Raw genomic sequence first — 27,526 nt, forward strand, 5'->3', positions numbered from 1 at the left:
GACAGGGAGTCCCAGGGACAGATGCCCCCTTCCAGAACGTTCTTCCTTACCCTTACCACATGGGAGGGCCTATGGGCAGACGGGCCTGTAAGCAGTTTCGGGCCCTTTCTGTACAAACTCCAGCTCCTTCTTTCACTTTCTGCTGACACTGTTGTAGCAGAGTCTTGGAGAGCAGCTGCCCTGTCCTGCTGCTGCCAGGCAGGAAGGAACTGCACCCGTCTGTGCTGTGGGGACCAGCCCTGCGTGTGCCCTGACATGCTGCAGGTGAGTGCAGGCAGGCTGCACGGCATGCTGTGTGGATGGGCCTGTACGGAACTCCAGGATCGCCGTTTTCCTGCTGCCCTGGTGAGAAACCCAGCTAGAAAGTTCGCTCCTCAGTGCGGCCGCTCCTTTAAGGGGAGGGCGCGGGGCTTTGGCGCCAGAGCCTGCGCGGCAGCGTGAGGAGAGGGGGTGAGAGAGTCCGAGGACCGAGCGGGGGAGGCATTGCACGGTATTTTCAAACATTTGAAGACTCTCGGGGGAGGAAGAGAAGTAAAGGTGTGGGAGGATTTGTGGAGTCTGTAAATAAAAGAGATAAACTTCAGGCGGTCCAGAAGAAGTTCAGGCGGAAGGTGACAGACCCTCCGAGGGGCCGTGACGATATTGCCTTAAAATTACGGAATTGTGAGGAGGGAAAGGCAGTGCCTCGGACAAAACCAGCATTTTCAGCCTTTTACGCTCAAAGACGTAGTGAAAACAGTCTCTACTTAGAAACAGTGTGGTTAGAAACAGTCTTTTGGTTAGAAACAGTCTTTTGGTTGACTGTACGGTCCCAAAGATGGTCTTGAGAGATTTCTATCAGCTGCGTTAATTTGGTTCCTCTTTAATAAACGGAACTGCACTGAGGTGGGGGTCAGCTTAAAGCCAGCTTCCTCCATGGGAGCTGAAGGGCTGTGTTTACATGGAACTGTCTTGGAGTGCAATAGATTTTTATTTTTCGTGGTCTGTCTGTGGCTAAAATCATACAAGAAACCTGATGTACTGATATGGGAAAGAGACCAGCCAGGCACCAGTTACAGAAGGAGACTGCATTCCTGTTATCAATCATGTAAGTTAATTGGCAAGTGCTCACCTGTCATTCTAAGGCATCATCTGCCTATTCCTCCCTTTCCTTTGTGTCTTCACGTGAAGCAGGTGGTGGCACATAACCTATGGAGGCATTCTGTATGACTTTTCAAAATTCTTTAGTTATTTTGCTCCCTAAGTTTTGCCTTTTCACAGGGTTTGAATAGGACTTTAAACCTCATTATTTGTTCTGTAAATAAACTGATCTGACTGCTTAAAGTAATCCATCAGTTCATCGGTGCAGTTAGCCCTTGAAAGGAACGATACCTGCTTGTTGCCCCTCTTAGTTCATTTATTGGTGGGTTGCTCTGGGATTGTTTTCTTCATCTTTTTGTCAGGGCAAGTGATATCTTCAGCTGCTGACTGACATTTTGCAAGCCTCTTAGTAGGTATGTCTCAGGGCTCTGTGTAAACATGTGGGGAACCCTGCCCATGTACAGGTCAGTTTGAACACAGAGTTGGCTGTCCACTAGTCTCAGCTGGGAACACGTGTTGGGGGTTCCCTGGCCTGCTCCCACAGGCTGACAGTTTTCTGTTGTGCATGTAGGTAAAGCAACATATGGGGTCCTTTTCTGCAGAGTTTTAGTAAAACGTTTCTTGGAGCTACATACATGATCATGTTCTTTTTTTCTGCTGCAAACTTCCAACAGTGCTTGTATTTAGATGGGAAAAGGCAACATATGTTAGAGATTCTCATTTCTACAGAAACCCCAAAAACAACATGGTTCCTTACATGGAGAATCTTTTTTCATTCTAGCTGAAAATGGTAAACTGGAAAAGACCCAGTTCTTTATTTCTTCTGCACACATGTGAATATCCTAGAAGCAGTGATAATTACCCTCATAGCTATTATTCCTTAAGTACTCAGAAACCATACGCGTAAAAGAAAAGAAAAAATTCCCACAGTGATTTAAGAATTTTTTATATTTAACTTTCTTTTATTTCCTGTCTTCCAGTTCTTAAAAACTTAACCTTCTAGTGAGCTTTAATGGCATTGCTGTTTTCCTTAACAGTTATGAGTTGAGGGTGGGGGAGTAAGTAAAGGATGGAGCACAGTTTCAGTGGGAGTTTTGGAAAGGCTTTCAAGTGCCCTTTAGGATGCAGTGAACTGCATGTAGAACTGGTGTTAGAGATCCTGATGCTCAAGCACTGTATGAAAAAGAATTATTTTCAAAGTATTTCAATGGAAAATGGTTTTCTTCAAACACATGAGACTTTTCATTGTCTGCTGCATCTAGCTTTTAAAGTAAAGTATCAGGTATTGTGAGGTTTTCAGTGTGATTAAAGCTGGCAAAACACATCAGTGTTCTACTTAACATAACTGCACAGGCTACCTATACCAGTAGAACTGAACTCTACACTTAAAATAAATGCATCTTGGCTTTTACTACAGTGAAACTTGCATGCAGAGATGTTCTCTCCTAAAGTTAAAATATTTTTTTTCGCAGTTTCACTTCTTAATTTGGAATAGTTTCTTAAAAGGCTAGAATAAAAAAAAAGTTGATATTGTGAACTAAGAGATTCCATACACAAGTTAAAATACAGCTTAAACTACTTCTGTAGAAAGACATTAAATTTCCTTTCAAAAATGGGAATATAATGAAGAAAACCCTGCTGATCTCAAATATGGACTTAATGTGCAATGCACATTTTTATTTTAAAAAAGTACCTCTGATTTTAGTCCATATGAATAAGTCTAAAGGGAGACTGCCAAGTGCTGTATTTTTACCACAGTCTTACCCTCTCAAGGACATAACATCATATGCAGCTGAAGCTGGCTGCCTCAGTGAGTCCAAAGGACATTGTTTAGAACATGAAGAAGGCTCCACCTTAGAGGATGTGTCTTGCAGCTTTATTGTTGCCTCTTTCCTGCCATCTGATCTGCTGCTATGGTGCCTCATGTTGTTGCATGACTGCAGTATGTATTTTTCACAGCAAATCAGAAGAAAGCTGAATCCCGCTAAAAAGTTGCAGTATTTTAAACTCCTGTTAAGACACACAAATCTGGAATTTGCATTCTTCTAGAAAGTGTGAATTTTGCTAGCATTTGCAAAATATATTTGTAAACACATGACACTTTTGAGTGGGCATGAATTCACTTGTGGAAAATATATTTGTGAAACGTAGCTGTAACAAAATAGGTATTGGTTAAAACGCAGTATATTTAAAGGGCTTAATAGATATTTATTGCATAATCTTATTCCAAGATCACTAGTCTCTTGTATGCCTCTATTAAAAATAAGTGTGTTCTGATAGGTTCAATCCAGAGGGCTTCCAAAATATTTTTACCAAGTGAGAGAAAAATCTTTCTGAGATACCTCAGGCATAGGTTTGGCACTAAGACTCTCCTATGTGATGATAACTGACATTTAAAAAAACCCAAAAGTTTTTAAGCGTGGTATTAGAAGAAGGGAAAGGGGTAATGTTTTGCACTTACTCATTTCCAGTGAAGAATGTCTGTTTGGTCTCTATAAAAGTGCTACAATCACTGATAATATGGGTAAGGCTTATAAGCTTTCATGCTTGCTTCCTTTTCAAATCAAAACCTCTACCACATGGCTAATTTTGTTGTATAGCATCCGAAGAAGTGTCTGAATGGGCAGAGTCAGAGACCAACTGGAAGGAAAGGAGCTGCTAGACTCTTACTCAGTGTGTGATGCCAGTGGAGATTTAATTCTCCTGCATGCAGTACCCTTATTTCAGTATCTTATTGGTTTAAAAATAGGATCTCATGATTTGATCTTTTCTGCATATTTCTATTCCACAAATGAAGACATAATTTTTAGTTCGAGACTGAACCCATACGGAAGTGCATTTCTTTTCGTTGCAGATTAATAATTAATTTGATACGTCATATTCACCTTCTCTATATGTCACTTACATTTCTTTTATGTGCCTCTCTTTCTTTGAAATACGTTTTAAGTCTCTGACCTGCTCCCCTTCTGTATGCATATATAAAATAAAGGCAATGTATCTTTTAATTCAGGATTTATGTACACATGGACTTCCAGTGACATTCAGTAGTCAGCAAAGGTCTCTAAATATCTGAACTCTGCAATCTTACATATGACAACATTTGAACAAACCCCTTCCAGGGGAAAGGAGCACAGAAGAGACATTCTCTGTGAAAATTCAAGTGACTAGAAAGAAAATTTCCCCTGTAGAGAAATTACTTTGTAATAGACATGGCCTAAAATGACAAACATATCTCTGCTTAATGTTGTAGCTATTCTTTTAAAATGTTTGCCCCCAGAAAGAATGTTTCCAAGCAATAAGTTCCAGACTGCAATTAGAAGTGTTAAGCACAGTCCTGCAGGTGATTAACACTATGTAGAGAAAGAATCTTCCATGTGTCACTGAATTGCAGAACAGTTGAGATTGGAAGGGACCTTTTTTGAGGTCATCTGGTCCGACCCCCCTGCTCAAGCAGGGTCATCTAGTGCCAGTTGCCCAGGACCATGCCCAGATGGCTTTTGATTATCTTCCAAGGAGGGAAATTCCACAACCTCTCTGGGCAACCTGTGCTAGTGCTGGATCACCCCTATGGTAACAAAGTGTTTCTTGATGGTCAGACAGAGGCTCCTGCATTTCAATTTGTGCCTGTTGCTTCTAATCCTGTCACTGGGCACCACTGGAGTCTGGCTCTGTCCTCTTTGCAATTCAGGTATTTACATACATTAATGAGATGCCCCTGAGCCTTCTCTTCTCAAGGCTGAACACTCCCAGCTTTCTCAGCCTTTCCTCCAAGGAGAGATATTTTCATTCCTTCGCCATTGTGGCCCTTTGCTGGACCCTCTCCAATATGTCCATGTCCTCCTTGCACTGAGGACTCCAGAACTGTACTCAGCACTCCAGGAGTGGCCTCACCAGTGCTGAGTAGAGAGGAAGGATTACAGACTTCCACCTTGCTGCCTGGGATGCCACTTGCCTTCTTTGCCCCAACAGAACACTGCTGGCTCATGTTCAACTTGGTGATCTCCAGGACTGCCCCCAATCCTTTGGTGTTTTGTGGGTTCTGTTTTTTTTTTTTTAAGCGAAACCTGGCTTTAAAAAAATGCTATAAACATACAGCCAAACCAGTCGGTCTGGTACACTTTATGTCGTTTTTGAAAGTAACATGTATTTTCTGTCCTCAAGGATGATGAAATAGCTGCAGCCATCCAAACAGCAGTGCATGCTTTTTGGTGAAACTATTTTGGAGATTGACTCTGAATCTTTTACTTATTAGTATTAGGAAGCACAGAGAAGAATAGAACATACTGAAGCATGAAGCCTGTCTGTTACACAACACTGACATACATGGAAGTATCATTAGAAAACATATGCACAAGATATGCACTCCTGCTGTGTGGTTAGATCCATATTTTATAGTCCTAAAATACCAAGATTATTTAGTTCTTAAGCATGGCATGTTTTTACATAGTGTTTTGCATGTGGAAGCTAACAATCCAAATGTCAAATTTCTAGCCATATTGATTCACAAGATACCTAACCTTGTGACAGCCTCATGTCAGATTTTCATCTGACTGTTGCTTTGGGAGCATGCTAAGTTGGGAATCTTGGCTGTGAAGGCAAAACTAAAAAATATGTTTTTTAAGGTTTCTAATAACATTAATCTTTCCACTTTTTTAAAATGTGAGGTAGTAGAATAAACTGCAAAGTTTTAACATCTTATTGTGAAATATCATGCCATTACTAATAGTTTAGGACTACTAACCTCATGAGCAATGTAAATGCTGAACACACAACATGTTTTCTTATTCTGATGGGATTCTTGAGTTAGTAATTACTCTGGTATTGTTCTGCCTGTCCCCATCCCTAAAGTGGGTATACACAAAAAAATCTTCAAAACCTATTTCTGATGAAAACCTTTTTTTATAACAAGGTAAGTAATGCAGAGGGAAATGCATCAGCTGGGTGAAACAGAACACAGCACATCTTCCTCTCACCAACTGTGTCTTCACAGGTCAGTCTTTCAGTCTTGGTCTTATCTTGGTGACTTTCAGAGGCTCCCTGGGTTGCAGCAAATTATAGATGATCCTGTCTGATCCCTGGAAAAATATCTTTCTTTTCATCATCTCTGAAGCGTGATTGCTTTTGTGCATCTTTCCCCTGCTCTCATATTCTTCTCTATTGTGGACATACTGGTCCTTGCCCCAGCTATGTCAGAAGTGTACATAGTATTCACAGGTTTTGTTGGGGACTGCAGATGCATTCACTGCAGATGGTTCCATCTTCCAGGAAAAAGTAAACAGCTGCTTTTTTCTGAACTGCTCCGTTGCTGGCTTTGAAAGGATCACATGTATTCGGGACACTGCTAGCAGGCAAATGAAAGCAAATATTTTTTTTCACAGCCCTACACTTGTCTTTTCCTTTGTCCAAGATGTGCATAGATAAATATTATATTGCATATCCTTCTTGATAGCCCACATTGAAGTCTTCTAAACAGTTTGAAAAATTATTTTCTACTCTATTCTCAGTTTTACTTCTGGAACTAGTTTATATAGCTCCTACTTAAATTATGTCAAAATGTAATTTTTGCCTTTATTTGTGGAAGCCAGTAACTCATATATTATGGAAGGATGAAGGACTTGAAATGCTGGAGGTCATTGTGAGAGGGAGAGGCAACAAGAGAAACAGCGGAGTTAAAATGTGAGAGATTGAGATGGGAAGTGAGGAAGTATCATCAGGCCTGTGTGATGGTGTGTTTTGGACTTTGATACTTAATGTGTTATTTACAGTTCTAACTGTAGAACTGCCTGCATTTGTTCATGAACATCATTTACTCTGACCAAGTTATAAATTGGATTGTGGTGTAATTATTTCAAGATGGGATTTCAGATTTTTATACAGTAGTAAATGGATCTGGGACGAGAAATATCTTCGTGTTTTGTGCCCATTTTCCCAATTCTCCAAAGACAGTGCCTCCTCTTTTCTAATATTTGGGGTTTTTTTGTTTCCTCATTCAGATTGTACCCTATACTGTCTATATTTGCCAGAAATGAAATTTCTTCTCTTTGAAAGAGACTTTCCACTTGTCCTTCACTTCCACACTTATCCCCATTTAGTCATTTTAAAGAAGGAAAAATGGGAATAACAGAAAAAGATGAATCAAACGTTTTCTCTTTGAATATACTGTTAGATTTCTGGACCTTGTCTAGAAAAAAATAGGGAAAAGAAGGAGGGGAAAAAAAAGTTCTGCAGCAAACTGCAGGGAAAAAAAAAGACTTCTTGTTTTATACTGCATTTCCCACTTGCCTTTCTTTTCCTCCCAGCCCCCTGTGAAATCACCTTACTTTGTTGCTGTCATTTTTATTATAAACTATGTAAATGAAAAAAATTGCACTTTTATATTTGGTTTCTGTTTTTCTTAAAAAAGAAATGAGGATGTTATTTTAAATGGGTAAGGGGACTCTATATAGACGATGCATCACAGTCAGCTGATTCTTGTGAATGAAATACTAATACAGCCTTCAGGATAGTACCAAGGTGTTGGTAGTTAAAGATTTTATGTGTAGTAGAACTTGGTGAGCTTTAAGAAACACCTGGACATTAATAGGAAAGGGAAAAGGAAAAGAGAAAAATGCCAGCATCTAGAAAATGGAGTAGAAAATGAGCATAGCACTATTGAGAAGCAAACACTGTGTGCTCTGAGGCACTAGAGGAAAGAGGGAAGAGCCATCAGAATGTGTGTGATGAGGGCAGAGGAAAAAAAAAAAAGAAAAGGGTTTGAAAGGAGAAAAGTAGATGAGCATTGTTCTTTTTTCCCTGTCTTATGTCGTGCTGGTTTTTGTATGGTTTATTATTTCTTATGGTTTTTTTTCTTTTTCCCATAGAGGGCTAGCTAGCACAAATTTTGTTGGTTTTCAGAACTGACTGTGTACAAGCTATTACTTATCTAGCCAATGAGGAGTTCGACTGCGTATGAATAGCTGCTTAGTAAAAACCAGGAAAATTGACATTGGTCTCAAAGTAGCTTCTCTGTAACAACAATGCTAACAATATACATATTTTCAGTTTGGATTCTTTCATAGAATCACAGAATATCCTGCGTTGGAAGGGGGATCCACTAGGATCATCGAAATTCAACCCCTGGTCCTGCACAAGACCATCCCCAAGAGTCACATCATGTGCCTGAAACTGTTGTCCAAATGCTTCTCGAACTCTGTCAGGCTTGGTGTGTGACCACTGCCTTGGGGAGCCTGTTCCCCTGCCCAACCACCCTCTGGGTGAAGAACCTTTTCCTAATATCTAACCTAAACCTCCCCTGGCACAGCTCCATACCATTCCCTTGACTCTGTCACTGGTCACTCTATGGCTGTCTATTTTATTCTACATACTACTTGACCAATTAAGTAGTTTTGTAATAGGTCTCTTAGGAATAGAAAAGTTGCATCCTATCCTGCTTTACATCCTTCTTATCTTCCTTGTGGCTAACTTCCCTCCCAATAACACTTCAGCTTCTGTAAAAATAGAGATTAAATTCCTACTGATAATTTTATTTTAGACTGTGTCAGAGTTCAGGTGCGTGGAGTAACAAATACATTTCGTATGCCAGACATTACAATGCGTCCTCCAAATAGTGGTTTACAGGAGGATTATGTGGTTGAAGGTACAGTCTTCCCAACAGAAACCTCTTTCCTCTTCTGCATTTTCTCAGTGTTGGATATGCCATGTAGACCGTGCTTTATAAACAAGCAGATTTCTAGGCTGTTGACGTCTATTTTCCTCATGGATTTTCTGTATTGGATAAGTGGTATTTCACTTGGCTCTAAGATTATTTTTTTTTAACTTGAAGGTAATGAGTTTACTTAGTAGAGACTGTAAAAACTCAAAACTGATTTCTACCAATTCCGCAATTATGATAAACTTGTCTAACTTTTCCTAACAAAGGTCCAATCGCTTTGCTCTTGTCTATGCTTTTTTTATGTACAAGGCCATTACTTGCAAACAAACCATGACAGAATGTAGCAATGGGATAAAGTGGAATATTTTCATAGCTGGTTTGACTCTATGCTAGAATATGAAGCGACTTGCATCTGCTGAGTAGTTATTTGTTGACTAACATGTTTTCAGTGTGCAGTGGGATTGGCTCAGAGTATGGCTGCACAGAAGCCAATGGACAATGCATATCTGTTATTCTGTAAATAGGACGCTGCTGAAACTAATAGCTATGTGTATCTAATATCCATGAGCCTGACTGGTGTGTTCCTACCTGCATGATCACATGCTACAAGATATGTAGCATACACTGAAGGTAAAAAAGAAATACAGGCTCTGTTTAACCCATGAAAAAAATCGAAATGTTCAGATAGAACAGCCTTGCTGCCACCCCACCCCCAGAATGACAATGTCAGCTTCATTGAAAAACCTGTGTATTTTTTCCTGTATGTACTGTTTTGCAAAAATTATTTGTGTAAAGTGGATTTTCAAGAAAACAATAGAAATTATTTTTATTAAAAAAGAATACTCTTAATTCTCCAGAATTGAAACAACTAGCAAATGTTTGCTTGAATAGTTTGTGCATTTGTTAGTCTAGCCACAGGCAGAATTCTGAAGTTTTATACCAAAACAGAAAATAGCATAAAATTGAAAATAGGTGAACATCCCAACTACTGTCAACCTCCTTATGCATTTTGTAATGTTAACATTCAATTGCACTTGGAAGTTACTAAAGGAGACTATGCCTGACACTTTCTGTTCTAGGAATATCTTTAAGGGGAATGCTGGTAGAGGGTTTACTTCAAAGTTTATTGTAGTTGCATTTTTCTAACTGTACACTGTTGATTTGAATTGTATTTCTCTTGAAACTTATGAGAGATTGCCATTGAGTTGTGAAGAACTGCAGGTAAAGAATACTTCTTTAATATGAGGCTATATAACTCTTTATTTCCAAAATAAGTACATTTGAAAAACAGATAAACTCAGTTGACTCTGTAAATTGCCTTGTAGCTTTAGCAAATAATTTATTTTGTTGCTTTTTATTTTCATTCTTTTTGTAGACTCATGTATGATGCACAGACTTTGGACAGGACATATCTAGAAAACAAAAGCAGTTGAATACAATGTAGAGGTATGCTAATCTCTCCAGTGCTTTTGAAAATTCATTCCTACTCCTTCAAGTGAGCTGAGAAAATGCTGAATTGTCATCTTGATTCATTGTGGGATTTCTGCTGATATGATTGCTTCTAATCATTGTATAACCTTTCTTTAGCAGAAAAATGAGAGCTCTTGTACAGATGGACTTTGCTAAAGATGAAGTGATAAGGAACATGAGAGGGTTTTTTTCCTAACTTGTTAGTGCATCTTCTGTTTGGGTTCCCTCTGAGTTCAGCTCTTTTATCTGTTTTTCAGTTCATTCACAAAAGAGTCCTTATTCGAAATATTCCTCTTTTGTTTAAGAGAAATAGCATCCTATAACCTATTGACAATTGTAATTAATTTCAAAGAAAATCCTGTTTCTTATATATGTAAGGGAGTAATAATTTTAGCATACTCTCCATTTTAATGCACAGAACTTTCTTTTCTATTGATGCACAGAACTTCCTTTTCTGTTTAGTATACTCATGCATCTGTCCCCTTTCCATGTGTTGTATGTCCTTTCATTTCATGCCTCTCTTGTATCAGATCAACTTTCATCCATTTTGCTTTCTCCCTGTGCTCAGCAACATACATATGCATGCTTTTCTTTTAACCCAGTTGTGAGCCACATGCTGTGCACCTGCCTCAGAGAGAATATGCCTCCTGAGCCTGTTTTGTACAAGACAGGTGTGGGAATAGTAAGCAATATATTTATATAATAAAAGGAACAGGGTTTAACCGTAAGGACATTACACAAGATATTCATATAATAGTATGTTTGCTTGACCTTATTCGTTGCTGAACAAACACATCCGATTTTGCTATACTTCTACAGTAAACTCAAAATGGTATTTGTGATGTTAAGCTGCTTCTGCTTTTGTTCATCTGCATCATCAGCTTCTTACAAACTTCTGACCCGGTGACAGTCTAGGTCTTACCAGCTTCAGAGAAAACATGTCCTATTTTGAGCTATAAATAACTGATTACTTTTTTCCTTAAGGATTTAAAAAATTTAGGGAATGCAGAAATCCAGTTTGGATGTTAACTCATTTCTGTGTAGTTTCAAAATTCAAGAAGGGGATATACCCTGGTTTTCCTTTTACAATGCCCCTACAGTGGTAGACTGAGAACAGCTGTAACAACAAAAAAAAGCACCATTTTCTTAGCACCTCTGCCACTATTTATACTTGTTAATTAATCTGTGTGAATGATACTAGTAAAGAATTTTTATGTACCATTTTACAGATAATGAAGCAGAGCTTAGAAATAAACTCCTTATTCACAGGCATAAAAACTTAGTTCTCGAGAGAGGGTTATAACCTCTCTGTTCACTTTGAATTTTTACCTGGACTGTAGAAAATTTTGTTTGTCTTTCATTGGAAAATTTGCCATCTTAAAATTTTTTTAGGTTTATTTTTTTCCCTAGCTGTTTAACAAGTTACTGAAACTAAACCACCATGGTTTCATTACACCATCTGAAAAATGATGTAAGCTTCTTATTTATTATTTTTACCTTAATTTCATTGAAGTGGGGAACAGTGCAGTGTGAAATAAGTTTTAATTGCTTCAGCTTTGCTGAAAACACTTAAATATTCTTCTGGTACAGCAAATTCATGATCAAATTAATGTGGGTTTTGTTTAATATATAATTATATAGCTATGCTGGATGCTTGAGTTAATTACAGAAAATACATGAATTAAGAAATTGATGAAAATTGCAAATAGTGAAAATACTTCAGAAGCATAAGAAGGTGAAGAAATGACGATGGCTTGATACAGATCATTTGCACAGCCTTAGGATACAAGTTAAGTAACAAATCTTTTTCCCAGAGCTGATAAAGTTAGCACTGCATTGACAGTCCAGCCAAGAACAGGAGAGGAACAGCTTTTACTCCTGGGCAGAAAAGAAGAGACTTTCTAACATGCAGAAAAATGAAGTTCTGTGAATGGAGGCAGGAGTACAAAGCAGAAAGTGTGTCTTCTGAGCGTCTTTGTGGCATCAAATTTTTAAAACCCCTGTAAAATAAGGCAAGATCTTCTGTGGGTGCACATTGCCATAGTTGTTATAATTTAGAATATCTGCACTATTTTCACTTAAACTGGGGATTTAGCACATTTTGACAGTCTCAGTGACAGAATATGTTATAGATATTTGCTTGACAGAATTTGTACAATTAGAGTTGACTTGCTTGATTATTCTTTGTGCTTGTGTGTGCCCCCTCCACCGACCGTGCTGATGGCTCTGTCATTTAGCTTGACTCCACTCTATTCAATTGAGCGGTGACTGCAGGAGGCCAGACGGCACATGTCCTAGGGCCATACAAGTGCTGTTTGGCAGGATGTACTCTACAAAGCCAGAGGCACTCAAGGGACTACAGAAAGAGTCACATTTGTGACATAATACTGAGTGCCTGAGCTATGCTCATTGTGATGAAGTGTGTGGTGTTTGTTCTCAGCTGATTGTGCTGTTGTATGTGTATAGTAGCTTTGCTGCTGTTTTCAATAAATAATTTGCAGCTAATGTTGTTGACAGTGTTATTGATGAAGTTTAAAAACCTATTTGATGGCTGCTGTTCTCTTACTATCCTTTTTAATTTATGGGGCAACTTTCCTAACATTCTGTATGCCACTAGAAAGAAGAATGGAAGGAGTTGTTTGAGGTATACAGAATTAAAGGATGGGCATGCATCCAGGGAATCTCAGAGGGAAATATGGGCCGTGTGCCATGCACTGAACTTGCTACATATGCGCACATCTGATCTAGCACGCGCACACCACGCAGATGGTTAGCAATTGCACAGATCAGCTCCACAAGGCATGTCCAGATCCCACTTATCCAGGGTGTCTGGAAATCCTGGTCATACAGCCAGTCTGTGATTTCTCTCCTCTTTTTTCTTCCCAATCCTGAAATTCTGTCTAAGGAGGGAGGAGAAGGAGACAAAAAAGAGGACATGCCAAGGAAGAAAGGCAAACCAGACTCGTGTTAATGTTGAACATGTTGAAAATGGTGAGGTTACCATGAAGTAATGAGCCTCAGGACCTCAGCTGAGCCATAATCTACTGTGCGTGTATTTTTAGCTTGCTGTTGCAGTGTATTCACTTCACTTCAGCTATGTCATAATAACTTACTGTGAATATTGAAATAAAATGCTAATTAGACACAGTTGGAAGAGAGCACATGGCAAATTACTGTAATACCACTGATGGCTGGTAACTCATTTGCCTATGGTGGCATGATCAGTTTTGATCGAATGCTTTCCCTCTTAATCTACCTACTCTTTAATAATGGGCTTTCTCTAACTAAAACCTGCACCAGTTTAAAGTTCAAGTAATTTAACTTTTATAAGTTAAAATGTTTTTTGTAACCAATTAAACTATAATTAACTGTAATTAAAACTAGAATATTTCTTAAATCTTTAAGGCCTCTTCATTAAATCAGAGAAAATTCTTCTTCACAAGACTCTGGCTAATCTTAATTTCTCTAAATAAAAATATAGTTCATGTTCCCAAATAACCTCTGCTTAAACAATCTACTTGATAATATTTTAAAGTGTTGATTTAATTTTAGGTAGTCTGACTGTTCTTCCATTGGTAGGTAGAATTTTTTGCTGATATTTTGCATTGAAAGTTTTGATGGATCTAATCAGGACTTTGAACTTCATGAACGTGATGCCATGTACATACCTTACAAGGTAACTTTAGGCTTTTTGTTGGGGTTTTTTGTGTGGGATGCATTTAAGAATCCATCTCTTTCCATGATATCAGGATTTCTGCAATAGGTATAGTCTCACTGATATCCGTGACAGTGTCCTCTTTTTGACAGTACAGGTTTATTAATTTTTTGAAGAGTTATATGTGTGAATTATTTATGCACTTTGTAATCCCAGGGTATTATGTACCCAAGTGTGATTGACTACCAAAATTCTCAGGCTCTACCTGTATAAATGGCAATCTACATGATTAACCTCATTTCTGTAAAAAGTAAGACTTTTTTATCCACTAGAAGTTTTGATCTGGTAAGTCCTGAAATACAATCAGAGCACCAATTCTTACGGTGTTGTCAGTCTCTGTTAAATTATCATTCATACATTTCAGAAAATATAAAGATAACATCCATGGAACAGAAACCAGTCTGATCCTCTGCACTGCCCATTTACCATTTATTTTGTTAAAATCCTATTGCTTTTTTTAGCTTCTGGTCTTTGAATTAATTACCTAAAGGTCACCTATAGGTGTCTTAGAATTTCTTTAGTCCTTTTCTGAGACAGTTTGAAAAATAATAACAAATTATGTTTAGATGAGAGAAAAGCAACTATTCCTCCAGGAATTGGGACTTCCTGTACATAAAGAAAAATAGCATCAGACTTGGTCTTCTCCCATAATATAATATTGCCAATAGAAAATACTAAATTAATTCAAGAATTAGTGTGTGAATATTTAGGGACTTGGATCTTTCTTCCATTACACTCTGATTCTCTTTAATTTGAGGAGTAAAACAGAGTTCCTTGACACCATCACTACTCGTGTTTGGGCTTAAATTGAATTTGTGTGTTGCATAGATGTAGCTAAAAACCCCTACATTTTCAGGGTTTGGAGCAAACAGCTATTTTCTTTCCTCTTGCACTTGTTTTTGCAAGGTAGTCAGTGAAGAATAAATGATCCTATCACATTGAAGGTGGGTAAAAGGGGAGTTCAACCAGTAGAACTAATAATGCCTTATAGAAATGTGATACCCACTGTAGTTTTCTTCTGTTTCTCAAATGTTGCCATTTCAACCACAGAAACAGTTTGAAAATACTTTACCTAAAAGCTTACACATTTGGATTGCATGCTTGTATTGGAATCCTTATCCCTACCCCAGAGCACAATGTTCATTATTTCTTTATAAATACTATCTATTTGTTTTACGTTTATCTTCTTACTTCCTTTAGAGTTTCTTTTTCACTTTTGATGCTGCAGATCTTTTTTTCTTTTATAGTTCACAGATTTTATCCCTAATTCATTTCAGAGAATATGCTTTGCTTTACAGGTTTTTGTTGCCTATGAGTCTTGACTACAAAAATTACTTTTCACCGCATTTAATAATGTCATAAGTTATAAATTACATAAGCAATATATTCTTGTGCTAATTCAGTTTTTGTTAATGCATTATTATTTGAGGTATTCTGAGTACAGACATGTAAGTTCAAATAGATGGTATATAGTGTGTATATATATAAAAACTTGGTCAGGTTACAGCAGGCAAATGCCACCTTTTTTTCTGACTATACTCAGTATCCTTAGTTTAGGAATGCACAGTCAATGCTGCCTTTTTTTTCCCTCTCATATACGATATTACTACTAGCCTGTAATCTAGCAAGTGCATTATAGTTAAAAATGGTTGTACATCTTTCTGAAGCTTAACATGAAGACTTTCTAACTGGAAATTGAACTTTAACTTTGAAAATGCCCTTGTGCTTTAAATATGTGATTAGAACCACCAAACAATTTAGGTTGGAAGGGATCTCTGGAGGTTATCGGGTACCACCCCCAGCTCAAAGTTGTCCTAGCTTCACAGTTAGAGCAGCATGTTTAGGGTTTGAACAGTCAATCTTTGAATATATCCAAAGCTGGGAATCCCATGACCTTTTTGGGAACCTTTCGAGGACTGACTTATCCACAATGAAGAATATTTTCCTTAGGAACTTCCCTTGTAGCAACTTGTGACCATTACCTCTCATGCTGTTTTGCCATCTCTGAGAAGAGTTTGCTTCAGTCTTCTGCATAACCACCTGTAATACTGTTGAAGACAGCAGCTTCTGAAGACAGCCTTCTCTCCTCCAGGCTGAGCACACACACACTTCTCTCATCCTCTGCCCATATGCCATGTGCTCCAGCTCCCTGAGCTGGTGGCCCTCCTTTGGACTTGCTCCAGTTTATTTATGTATTTCTTGCAGAGTGGAATGCTCTAGATGCAGTCTCAGACATTCCAATTAGAAGTGAATAATAATTTCCATCATCCTGCTGGTTATATTCTATCTAGTACAGCCCTGTGTGCAGACTGCCCTCATTGCCTGAAGGGCCTACTGCTGATTCCTACTCACTTGCTGTCCACCAAGATCCCAAGTACTCTTCTGCCCAACTTCTGTCAGCCCTCAGTCTGTACTGATGTGTGGAGTTGTTTAGTTTCAGGTGCCGGACCTTGCATTGATCTTCATTTGAGGGGAGGGGGGAAGAGGGAGAGGAAAGGAGGTCAGCCAGCTAGCCAGATTTAGCACAGTGGCTGACAAAGTGATACCAAAGGAAGGAGCAGGAATTGGGAACTGATAAGGATGTGGATTAGAATGTGTATCAAGTGACAGATCAATCACTGATGCCACTTGCATGCCTGCTTTCTATTTCAGCTTCTTCATAATGCTGGTTGTGGAGTTATTAACTTATTTCAGGTTTGAAGTTTCTTTTTTTCAAAGAATTCATTTAGAAACAATTTATTGGCTTTTTCTTGTTCTATAAGTTCCTTCACAATCTTTTTGCTATGATACCTGTTTTATGCCCCATCCTGTTCTAGTTGGCTATTTCTCCCTTAGTTTTTTCCCATCCCCTTAGAAGACACACTCATTGCAGGAAGTCTGTTCTCCTAAGTCCTGTCATAGAAGAAAGTTTTTATAAACAATTGTGGAAAGTAAAGTAGAAACAATGAAACTCCAATATCTAATCTCAGTGTTGACTCTATAAATTCTGTCACAAACCTTTCTTTAGCTATCTTTTATTTAATTGGTCATCTTCTTTAAGGTGTTTAGAACTTCAGATCACAATTTTTTGTCTGTGTGTTCATTGAATCTTTGATTACTCTCTAAACTGCTGCAGTAATGCAAATAAACATATATGAATAGGCAGCAGGACTTCTTATCAGTATATAATTGTCCTTTAATAAAGTATTAGTAGCAGTTTTAGGTCCAAATTCAACAAAGAATATAAGCATGTTTCTATGTTCAAGTCATCACTGGGAAAAGCAAAGCATGCAGGTCTGACAAGATTTTCAAATCAAAACTGCATGACTGTTTCGTACTTGCTGTAAAATAGTTTCCCCTGTATGTAACACGTGCCTTGGACTGTAGTCCTTTCAAGAACTGTGAAAACCTTAAACTTGTTAATTTTGTAAAATAATTAAGAAAACTACTTTCTGCCATGTTGATAGATTCACTTTTAAGTTGAGAGAATCCTAAACATTCTATAAGGGGTTTTCTTTATATAATTTTTTCTCCATTTATGATTTTTAATGATTCTTTATATAATTTTTTCTCCATTTATGATTTTTAATGCCCTCTATGGATTCTTATTTAGTCAAAAGTGTTTACAGTGGGGTTTATCACTTAAATAAGGATAACAATAATAATTAGGAATCATGAAAACTAGAAGCTGAAAAGACCTATTACATTGTTTAAACCCCTCCCCTGACATCTTATGATTGTTCCCTGTAGTATAATTTCCAGTGCTTTGTTTGGTCCAGTTTTACTTCCTTACAGTATTCTTGTAAGAACATTATCACAATATTCAGTGCCTCCTTGTCATTCACAGCCCTGGAATTGAACTATAACAACTTTAATTTACCCTGACTTCTCATATATATATATGTATATGAGGTATCCCTGTTTGTACCTTTAACTTTCCTTTTTTTGCAGTTTTGGACCTGCCATCATCCTTGAGGTGTCTGCTGTTCTTTCAGTTTGTATTTGCATTCTATGAGTTTAATTTTTAATCTTTTCCCATAAGCTGTTCCCTCCATTTCCTTAATTGTTTTTATTGTTTGGGTTTTTTTTCTGAATTCTCCAATTTGTTAATAGCTCTGTGGACCTGGTCCTCCCTCCTGCTGAAGTCAATGGGAAAAAAATGAAGGCATGTTACAGCTCAGAACTCCTTCCTACAATTTTTATCCTATATCCATAATAAGTTTTTTTTCTTCATCTGACTCAAATATATGAGTATTTTGCAGTTTCTATATCTAATGGGACTAGGACTATGTCTATCCTGAGCGAACATAGTCATCATCTAGCTCAGCTGATTCTTCCAGCTGGCAGGCCTTTTATTAACTTGACTGGCTTCTAGACCAAGCTGTTTGCATTCTGCCAGCTGGAAGCATGGGCAAAATTTGCTTGCAACTTGACATGCCTTCATGGAAACACTTTGAGGACATGATCAGCAATTCTGAGCACCTGAGGCCAGCAACACTGATGAAAATACTATTAGTCAGTCCTTTGCTAAATTTCAGAAGTACTACCTACATATACATCTGAAAGCTGCAATGTGGATATTCTGAAGCTGTCATCCTTGAGATACCTGCTATTTTAGGTACTTTCTCTCTGAAATAATGCTAAATGTTTGCATCACTCTAGACAGTAAAGTGGTTTCCTCATATGTATGGCTTCAAGTGGAGAATAATCAGACTAAGTGTATATATGGAGCCACCAACATTTTGTCTGGGACTAGGCATTTGATCCCTGTGATTTCTTTTGCCATTTATAATGGCTTTTGATGTTTTGGACCATGCATTTGAGGAAAAGAGATGCTTGGGAGCTAATAGCAAGCAGTTACTCAATATTCTATGGAATTCCTGCACATCATGCAAGAACAAAGCAGTGCACCCCCACTTTACATACTAAAGAATATTTATGCCCCACTTGCCTGTAAATTACTAGTTTGGGTACAATGTGAGCAATGTATTGTGTAGAACCTCATGACTGATACAAGGTCTGCTTGAAATAAAATGATTTATTTTCCTCTGGGTCTTAACTGTATTTATTTTTTGCATGGGTGAAACCCATTTAGGAGGTGCACTTTCCACCATGTCCCCATGCTCCAGTGGAGCAGTATTTGCATGATATTCTGCTGAGTCTCATCAAATTGGTCTTTACACCTCCTTACTGAGGGATTGTAGTCAGTGGCACAGTGTCTGGTTGGAGGCCTCTCACTAGTGGTGTTGCCCAAAATTCAATGCTGGGCACAGTATTGTGTAACTTACTCATCAGTGACTTGGATGAAGGGGCAGAAGCCTCCTCAGGAAGTTCACTGACATGAAACTGAGAGGTCTGGCCAATACCCAGAGTGCTGTGCAGCCCTTCAGAAGGACCTCAGCAGGTTGGAGAGTTGAGAACTGTGTGAAATTCAACAAAGGCAAATGCAGGGTCCTGCACCTGGGGAGGAATAACCCCCTGCACCAGTTCAGGTTGGGGGCTGACCTGTTGGAAAGCAGCTCTGCAGAGAAGGACCTGGGTGTCCTGAGGGATAAAAAACAGTCCAAAAACCAGGTCAAAACTGTCTCTGTTCCCTTGTGGCATCCTAAGAAGGCCAGTGGTATCCTGGGGTGCTTTAGTAAGAGCATTACCAGCAGGTCAAGGGAGGTGATCCTGTCCCTCAGCTAAGCCCTGGTGAGGCCACATCTGCAGTACTGTGTCCAGTTCTGGACTCCTCAGAACAAGAGAGACATGGAGCTCCTGCAGCGACATGGAGCTCCTGCAGCAGGTCCAGTGAGGGGCTGTGAAGATGATTGAAGAAATGGAGCATCTCTCTTATGAGGAAAGGCTGAGGGAGCTGGGCCTGTTCAACCTTGAGAAGAGGCAATTGAGAAGGGACCTCATCAATGTCTATAATTACATGAAGGAAGGGTGTTAAGAGGATGGAACCAGGCTTTTCTTGGTGGTGCCAAGGAATAGAACAAGAGGCAACAAGCAGAAACTGATGCACAGGAAGTTCCACCTAAATATGAAGAAGAACTTCTTTACTGTGCGAGTGACCGAGCACTGGAACAGACTGGCCAGAGAGGTTGTGGTCTCTCTCTCACTGGTGATATCCAAGAACTGTCTGGACATAACCCTGTGCAATGTGCTCTAGCATGACCCAGTCTGAGCAGGGAGGTTGGAACAGATGACCCACAGTGATCCCTTCCAACCTGACCCATTCTGTGATTCTGTGAATACTGACCTCATGCTTTAACGAAAGTCACTAGGTTGGGAAAACATCAGAAATCAGCAATAAATTGAGAAGACCTTTACAGAGTGGGAAGGACTTTTTCAGATGGTCTCATGGATTTACAGGTGGGGGTTGCGCTACTCAAATGGCCGGTGTCTGTAAACATTTTGTTAGCACCAGCTTTCCTTGTTAATCCTTGTAAAGAACCTAGTTAGCTAACCAGCCCATGATGCCCTTTCCCAACTGTAGATTTTGTAAGAGCCGGGCATTAATTACCAGAGCATTGCTGAACTTCAGATCAAAAAGTGGTTACCTGATGCACAGATATTCAGTAACTGCTCAGGCTTAGTGGCTATCTGAATGCCCTGAGCTGGTGTTCCTGGGCATGCTAAATGCCAGTGTTAGGAAAAGATAGGGAAGCTTAAGGAATGTAAGGATTAGTGGCACTGTGAGGGCTTTCTATCCTTGGGCAGTTGCCACTATTCATTTTCACTGATATTTATAAATACAGCATGAGCCAAGCTGTAGTACTCTAGTAGTTTGATTATGTGTAAAACTGCTTTTTTTTCTTAAAAAAATAAAAAAACCCCACATTTTAGCATATAGGTTAGATTTCAGACTATAATTTCATATTCCAGGACAATAGTTAAACTGTATGCTTTAACTTTGCCTATGATGCTGTGTTTATCTGGTAAACAGTCTGCTGCTAGGCTGGGCAGGATACCTGGTAGTTCTGGATAGCATTTTAATGGACAGCAATGACAGTACTTGCTCAGCCTCAGCTTTCTGTCCAGTCTACAAGGGGTTAAAACTTAATAAGGGTTGGGCAGGAGGGAGGAAAAAACTCTCGGCAGAATGTCTCCACACAGAGAAACCGAGAACAGTTTATATGTGCTCCAAACTGCCAAGGACAGCAGAAAAAAGCAACTAGTATAAATAATTAAAGCAGAGATTAGATAAATATTTGGGGAGGGGGTACTGTGGTTGTGTAATTGCTAATGTTGAGGAGAGGTGGACTTCCGTGCTTCCTGACCTCTTTTGTTCCAAGGTTTCCTGCAGTCCATTAATTAGTAGCCTGCCACATGCCAGCATTTTTAGGGTTTAAACCACATTTTTTAAAAGCTTGCTAAGAAAGATCTGTAGAACACAGGCTGGGATGTGAATTTGTCGTGCAATATGGCTTTATGATTCATTCATTTTCCCAGACTTTATTTCTCCAGAACAGGTTCTGGGTTGGCATCCTGAGCCCTGCAAAAGATCCACAGGGCTGAGTGGAAGGAATATAAATGCTTCACTGGAGCCAGGCTCTGGCTGGGGCAGTTGCTGTCAATAAACTGAAGTTGAAATACATTGACAGGGTGGTGGGGGAGGTGTTCTGCAGTGCCGCAGATCCCAGGCATACCTTATCTTGGGAGTAGCAAATTAGGATTTTTTTATATATTCACCAACACAGTTGTTTCTTGTTTCAGAGATAAACAGCTACAGCATCAGGAAACCAAGGGAGCTTAGGATTTATTATTTAAAAGGGGAGAAACCCAAACATGTTTTACTAACAAGGAGTAGCTTCACGCATAAATATATATGTGAAAAACACTTGAAGACCACAGAAAATTAAATGAAACTAAAATTCAACAAATTAAATATTTTTCTATTGAAAGAGGGGTAAGCAAGCAAGCAACTTACATCAAAATATTAAATAGTTAGTGGATAATTCCTAAAAAAAACCCTTAAAAATAAAACTTCCATTAAAATACTCTTCAGAGCTCAGAAATACTTGCAAACACATTAAAGGGCACAAGAGCTCTATTAATCTTATCAATTAAACTGCTTTGATTTTTTGTGTCTATTTTTCTATGTTCATATCTTTCACAATGTGGATGGGTAACCTTATAAAAACATAAAGAATGAATTGTGGGATTCTGTGCCCGACATCTTCTGTGGTAATCTGGGGGTGTCCTCTGGTACCCTGCACGTAGCCCGAGCAGAGCTCTCACTCACACACTGCAGGCAGCCTGCGCGGTGAGCCCAGCCTGGTGCTCTTGGAGACAGGGAAATGCAAGGTACCATTTTTTATTTTTTTTTTAGCAGACTGTAAATGATTCCTATTCTTTGCTCCACAGAACATCCGATGTGGTGCCCAATCGGCTGAGAAAGCTGCACAGACGTCAGAGTGTGTGTGTGTGTGTGTGTGTGTGTGTCTGCACAGCCAACTGCAGCTGGAACCTTCATTAGAGCAGCCCTATTGATTTCTGGTTCACACTGCAGTAACAGGGATAGAGTGCAGGGCAGGGGGAGAAAAAGGCAGGGGGAGAAAAATAATCCCAGCGGCTTAAAAACAGGACTTAACTGAAGGCATATCAGGGTGTATGTGCATATGTACAGCATATACTCACCAGTTTCCAGAGATACACCGCTGAGCTGTTTGCTTAAAAAAGCCACCAGCAAAAATCCCCAGGCAGACCAATCCCCACATCTCATGAAACAAGTCTGCCTAGGTTTCAGGTCCCGCGCAGGCATGAATTGATGTTTAATACTTTGTCAATGCTGGTTTTGCACAACAAACTTGGCTGCAAAATGTTTCTGTTTTGTTGAAGGACTACAGGAGATGCACACTTAAAATGGCTCTTTCTTTATGCACACACTTATGTGCTTGGGGATGGTGGGGGAGTTAGAAATACAGCTCGTGTGTGTCAAACACAGGGCATAGAGAGCTCCAGGAAGCTGCTCTGCATTTACTGGCAGTCACTTTCTTGTGATGCATAATGCACAAGGTGCCATTGCAAGCTGAGGTGTAAAAAAACAGGGTGGAAAAAATGGTGTTTCTGGTAGCGACTGAGCTTTCGTCTTCGTCTGAGGTTTTTTCCAGCTAATATCTGGGAATAATTTATAGCTGCATGTTAATATATTGTCTTGGTATTTCAGCACATCTGTGAAGAAAATCCCTGCAAAGCAAGTGTGTCTTTTCACAATCACTGCATGTCAGTCTGGCAAACTCTAGCTGTGAAGGGGGGGAAGACCCCAGCACTGTTATCTGTTTAGGGGTTGGGGGAAGGGGCGACGGTAATACCTTTAAAAACCCGAAAGGCGGTAAGCCATTATTAGCAAAAGCTATATTGAGCATGCTTGCCAGACAGGCAGCACAGCGCAGCTCAGCTCTAGTTCCGCCCAGACATGTGCCTTGCCATTTTCATTTTAATCAGTCTGCTCAGGATGGCTGCTGATTCATTTTGCAGGATGGCCCCCAGGGAGCCAAGGTGAAAGCCTGAGGCGAGCTGCTATTGCATCAATGCAGCACTCTACATCAGACACAAGGAGGGGAGGCAAGGATTCGGCAGCAGATCGAGTTCAAAATACTAGACTTGCTATTAAAAAACAAAGCAGCACCCCCCTCCAACAAATAAAACCTCTGTGGAAATAATAAAAAAAAAGGGCAAAAAAAGAAGAGTATAAACCAAACATCTCCCTTCTCAAGTCATTAAATAAAACACAATTATCAGAGAAAAATCTCCTCTGCTCCTTCCTTCCCCTTGTACCCTGGAAGCACTGGAGCTGCCATTTCTTTTCACAGTGCCTTATTTAAAAAGGAAAAGGACGCTCTCTATTTCTCTATTTACCTGATAACTAGTGGGGGGTGGGATACCTGATTTAGCTGGAGACTTTGATTTGTGGGATTGACAACCTTATTATGCAGTGAGCTTATTATTGATATTATTCTGCTCTCGGTTGCCATGACCACCTTGTGAGAGACATTCAATTTTCTCTCTTCCATCATCATTATCTATGAGGCCATCTGTTGTGGAAAATGAATTCAGCTTCATTTGCATGACTGATAAGCAAATTTTTTTTTTATCTATTTAACAGAAGGTCATATGCCGGGGATTTGGAGCTGGTGGAAAAAAAAAAAAGTGGAGGAAAAAAAAAGGCATCTCGAGAGGATGAGTGGGAGTGCGTGCATTAGAGGATGTATGTGGAAGTAAAACAGATCCCTCAGGCCTGCTAGCCTATCCTACTGCATTTGTCATTCCTGCCAGGGCGACATTTTTTTCCCCCTAAGCTTCTGCACACTAAAGAGAGTGAGAGCTTTTTCCCTGCAGTCTTCTTGAAGCCCCCCTGGTTTTTTTACTCAGTGTTGGTGGGTGTATTTTAATATATATATATATATTTTAATTCCCTGGAATATGGGGTATCTTTTCAGTGTTCAATGAAGAAAAAAGCAGCCTTTTCTGGGTCTCATGGTATGCTTCTTACTCCTCATCCTTTCAAAGTTGTAGTAAGCCAGGGTGTTTCTTAACCATGCTGAAATGTCTTGCTTATGTTTAACTTGTAAATGGTTAACGGTGCAGGTGTGGACTGTGTTTTGTGCAGGGTGGGGGTTGATTCTTGTAGCTATCTGGAAAGATTGTTGTGATTTTTGCAGTTGTTCTGTAGCTTGTACTTAAATGTCCATTGTTTGCTCTTTTCGAGTTCTTCTGGCAATACTGCTGTGCAGCTGAAATTATTTTAGGCTGTGGAATAGCTCATAAAAAATCCTGAAGTGTGTTTACTATATGAACGCATAATGTTGCATGCATTAAGCATGTTGTTGTTTATATAAACTTGCTGCATGTGGACAGTACTTGTTTGATATGGAGAACCCGAGACAAAAACTTCACAGATTGGAATGCTCAATGACAGCCAAATGCAATTAAATAAAAGATTATAAGATACTATGTTTTACTCTAAAGTGACTTTTGAAAACAGTGGATTTGTACTTTAAAGGGGAACACTTGTATAAGAGTAGCATTTTTGAAAGAACACTGTCTTAAATGTTTCGTATCGATAATACTTTAAAGAGAAAAAGCTTTGTAAAGAATGAGTGGTTAATTCAGTTAACTCCCTGAAAAAATTGTAGTATATACTTCAATTTTAAAACAATTCTTATAAGTATGACTATAGTCCATACACATTTAGTGCAGATTTCTTAATCCTATTAATTTAGTGCTAAAAAGTAGCCAAAGAGTATAAAAGAAAACTACTTACATTAGTAAAAAAGAAACTACCTAGTGTCTTATGGAAGAGGCATTACACAGGTTTGCTTCTTTTATTTGTTACTAACAAAGATTAAACTCAATGGAACAGAAGCATGCCATTTTCTTCTGAGTTCTGAACAACGTGCACAGCCTTATCTAGGCAGAGGAGGGTTTTTTAAACCTTTATTTGTTCTCTGCAGAAGTAACGTGTGCATAAAGTAGCCTTTTTACATGATAAGTGCTTTGCATGGTTGACAATACTCCTTTTAAAGATAGAAAAAGAGAAATGCAGTAGTCTCTTTCTTGCAAATAAATACATTTGGATTTTATTTATAATCTACGGGGAATCTCTTTTTGTATTTTGCACTTGCAACAGAGAAATGGTCGTGGATGCTGGATTTCAGGTGGAGAGAAGTTTCACTTTTATTGAGGTCAGCTAGAGACCAGATCTCTGACTTATCTACATTAAGTAGCTTACTCTAAATTACTTGAATAAAATTCCCCTTTTTTAAATGTGGTTTTGTTTTGGTTTTGTTTTGTTTTGGTTTTGTTTTTGTTTTTGTTTAGATAACACTTTGCAACAGATCTAGCATTAACTTGTCATGATAATCTATTGCTGATAGTTCCTTAAAGCGTACTCTTTTCTCTTACCCCTCTGATTTCAGAAAGAGTATCTTGTATATTTTTAAAAAGGAATAAGATCTAATTCTTCTTTGGCGTCCGCCATATTTATCATGCCTATTGGAATCTGCGGTGGAAGTTAGCTCACAGAACTAGTTTCACACTCAGAGCTCAGCCCAGTGCAGCTCTGGTGGCTGTGGGGAGTGGGGGGGGGGGGTGTCTGAAATGGTGCTAGATTTCTCAATGGACTTCAGCTGGAAGTAATGGGATACTGTGCATTAGCAGGCTGTCTTCTAGCACGCAAAGGTTGAGGTCTCCGTCTTATCCCCTCCTCCCCCCTCCACTTGAATTGTCAGCATCTTCCTAAGGCTGGTAAATAAAACCTGCTAAACTTCGGGAAAAGCCTAACAGAAAACTCAGTTGATTCCCTTCCCCTGCCCCCCAAAAGTTAATTACCGAGCTTGGTTGGATTCCTCCCCGCCACCCTGACATTTGACTGCTGCTAATTCACTGATTAATCTCATTAATGTGATTATAGCAGGATTTGGAGTTGGCTGCCATTGTTCTGCAGACAGCGCTATTCAGCCCCAGCTCTCGCCGCCCCCTTCGGCGCGGCGGTGCGGTTCCTTCAGCACCGGGAGCTGTCCGCGCCGGGAGCTGTCCGGCTTATCCGGAGCTGTCCGCACCGGGAGCCGTCTGCCCGCTCACCGGGAGCTGCCCTCAGTGGGAGCTGTCTGCCCGCTCACCGGCCCCGCGCCCAGCGACTGCTCCCGGAGGTAAAGGCAGGAGAGGCTTCATGCCTTCTAATTAGGTGGCGGGAAGATGGCTGTGGTAAAGCGCCGATCTCTTCATTTAAATGCATTTAAATTCTTTCTCTCCTCCAAAACCTGTCCTCATCTGCGTTCTGTTTTTTTGGGATTGATCCATGGGGCAATGCAGTTTAAACAGCACTTCCTTGCAGCAGTGTAGTTTTAACTTTCAGAATGTGAGGGACATTACAGGTGTCACCATACTTAGCCAGACTTTTTCATCCTAGTAAAGAGTGCTTTGTTGAGCTAAATGCTTTCATTTATCTGTTTGGGTTTTTTTCTTTTTTTGTGCAACACCCCATCATATCCAGCTCATCACCTCAAAAATTATGTTTGCCCTCACCAGCACTATTGCACCTAGGGTCTTTCCTGCATCTGCACTGCGAATTCCCATTTTCTGGTGTTTGACAATAGGAAGCATTTTATTGATTGAAAATTGATCTGAAAGATCTTTTTAAGGTCTTGTTATACATATAAATGACTTTTGCAGTCTTCAGTTGCAACAGTATTTTATATTCAAATTTGTAGGTTAGGCAGATTTAAATCAGATAGCAATAACTTCTTTAAGGTAAGGCACTTTACACAGCACTAGGACTCTGCCCTATTTGGTATTTTGACTTTATTATCTAGAAGTTACATTGTTATCATTTAATATCAACCAATTGCACATGCGCAGTAACTTTTTTTTTTACTGTCTTCTCTTTCGTTTGTATTCCTTATGACCATGACCCTGTACTGGAAACTGAAGACACACATTAAACTCTGGTATGTGAAGGATTTGCCAGGATGAGCAGTGAGCTCCTGCAAATCATGAAATTCAAGATACTTTAAAGACAAAGTGTTCTGCTGAGGAAAATGAGGGATCTGTTAAAGAACACACTATATTTTAAAGGATTTGAGTACAGTAAATGTCAGTGAAACCTCTGCAGCCATTGTAATCTATGCATAAATAATAAT

The 27,526-nt window shown here is 39.3% G+C and overlaps 1 protein-coding gene across 3 annotated transcripts in view; it reads left to right on the forward strand.

Moving 5' to 3' along the window:
- Positions 1–387: 387 nt before the first annotated feature.
- Positions 388–27,526, forward strand: part of MYT1L (myelin transcription factor 1 like) — a 327,282-nt gene continuing 300,143 nt past the window's right edge. The window contains exons 1-2 of one of the 3 annotated variants that reach the window (XM_027690164.1): positions 388–490; positions 10,107–10,177. The gene's annotated coding sequence lies outside the window, so the exon portion shown is untranslated. Of the gene's footprint in view, positions 491–10,106; positions 10,178–24,089; positions 24,263–27,526 lie in introns of those variants that run through there. The other 2 variants (XM_027690166.1, XM_027690165.1) reach the window with 2 other exon arrangements.

This window comes from Neopelma chrysocephalum, unplaced genomic scaffold (assembly GCF_003984885.1).
Source record: "Neopelma chrysocephalum unplaced genomic scaffold, ASM398488v2 Primary Assembly neopelma1_80b, whole genome shotgun sequence".
NCBI classification, from domain to species: domain Eukaryota; kingdom Metazoa; phylum Chordata; class Aves; order Passeriformes; family Pipridae; genus Neopelma; species Neopelma chrysocephalum.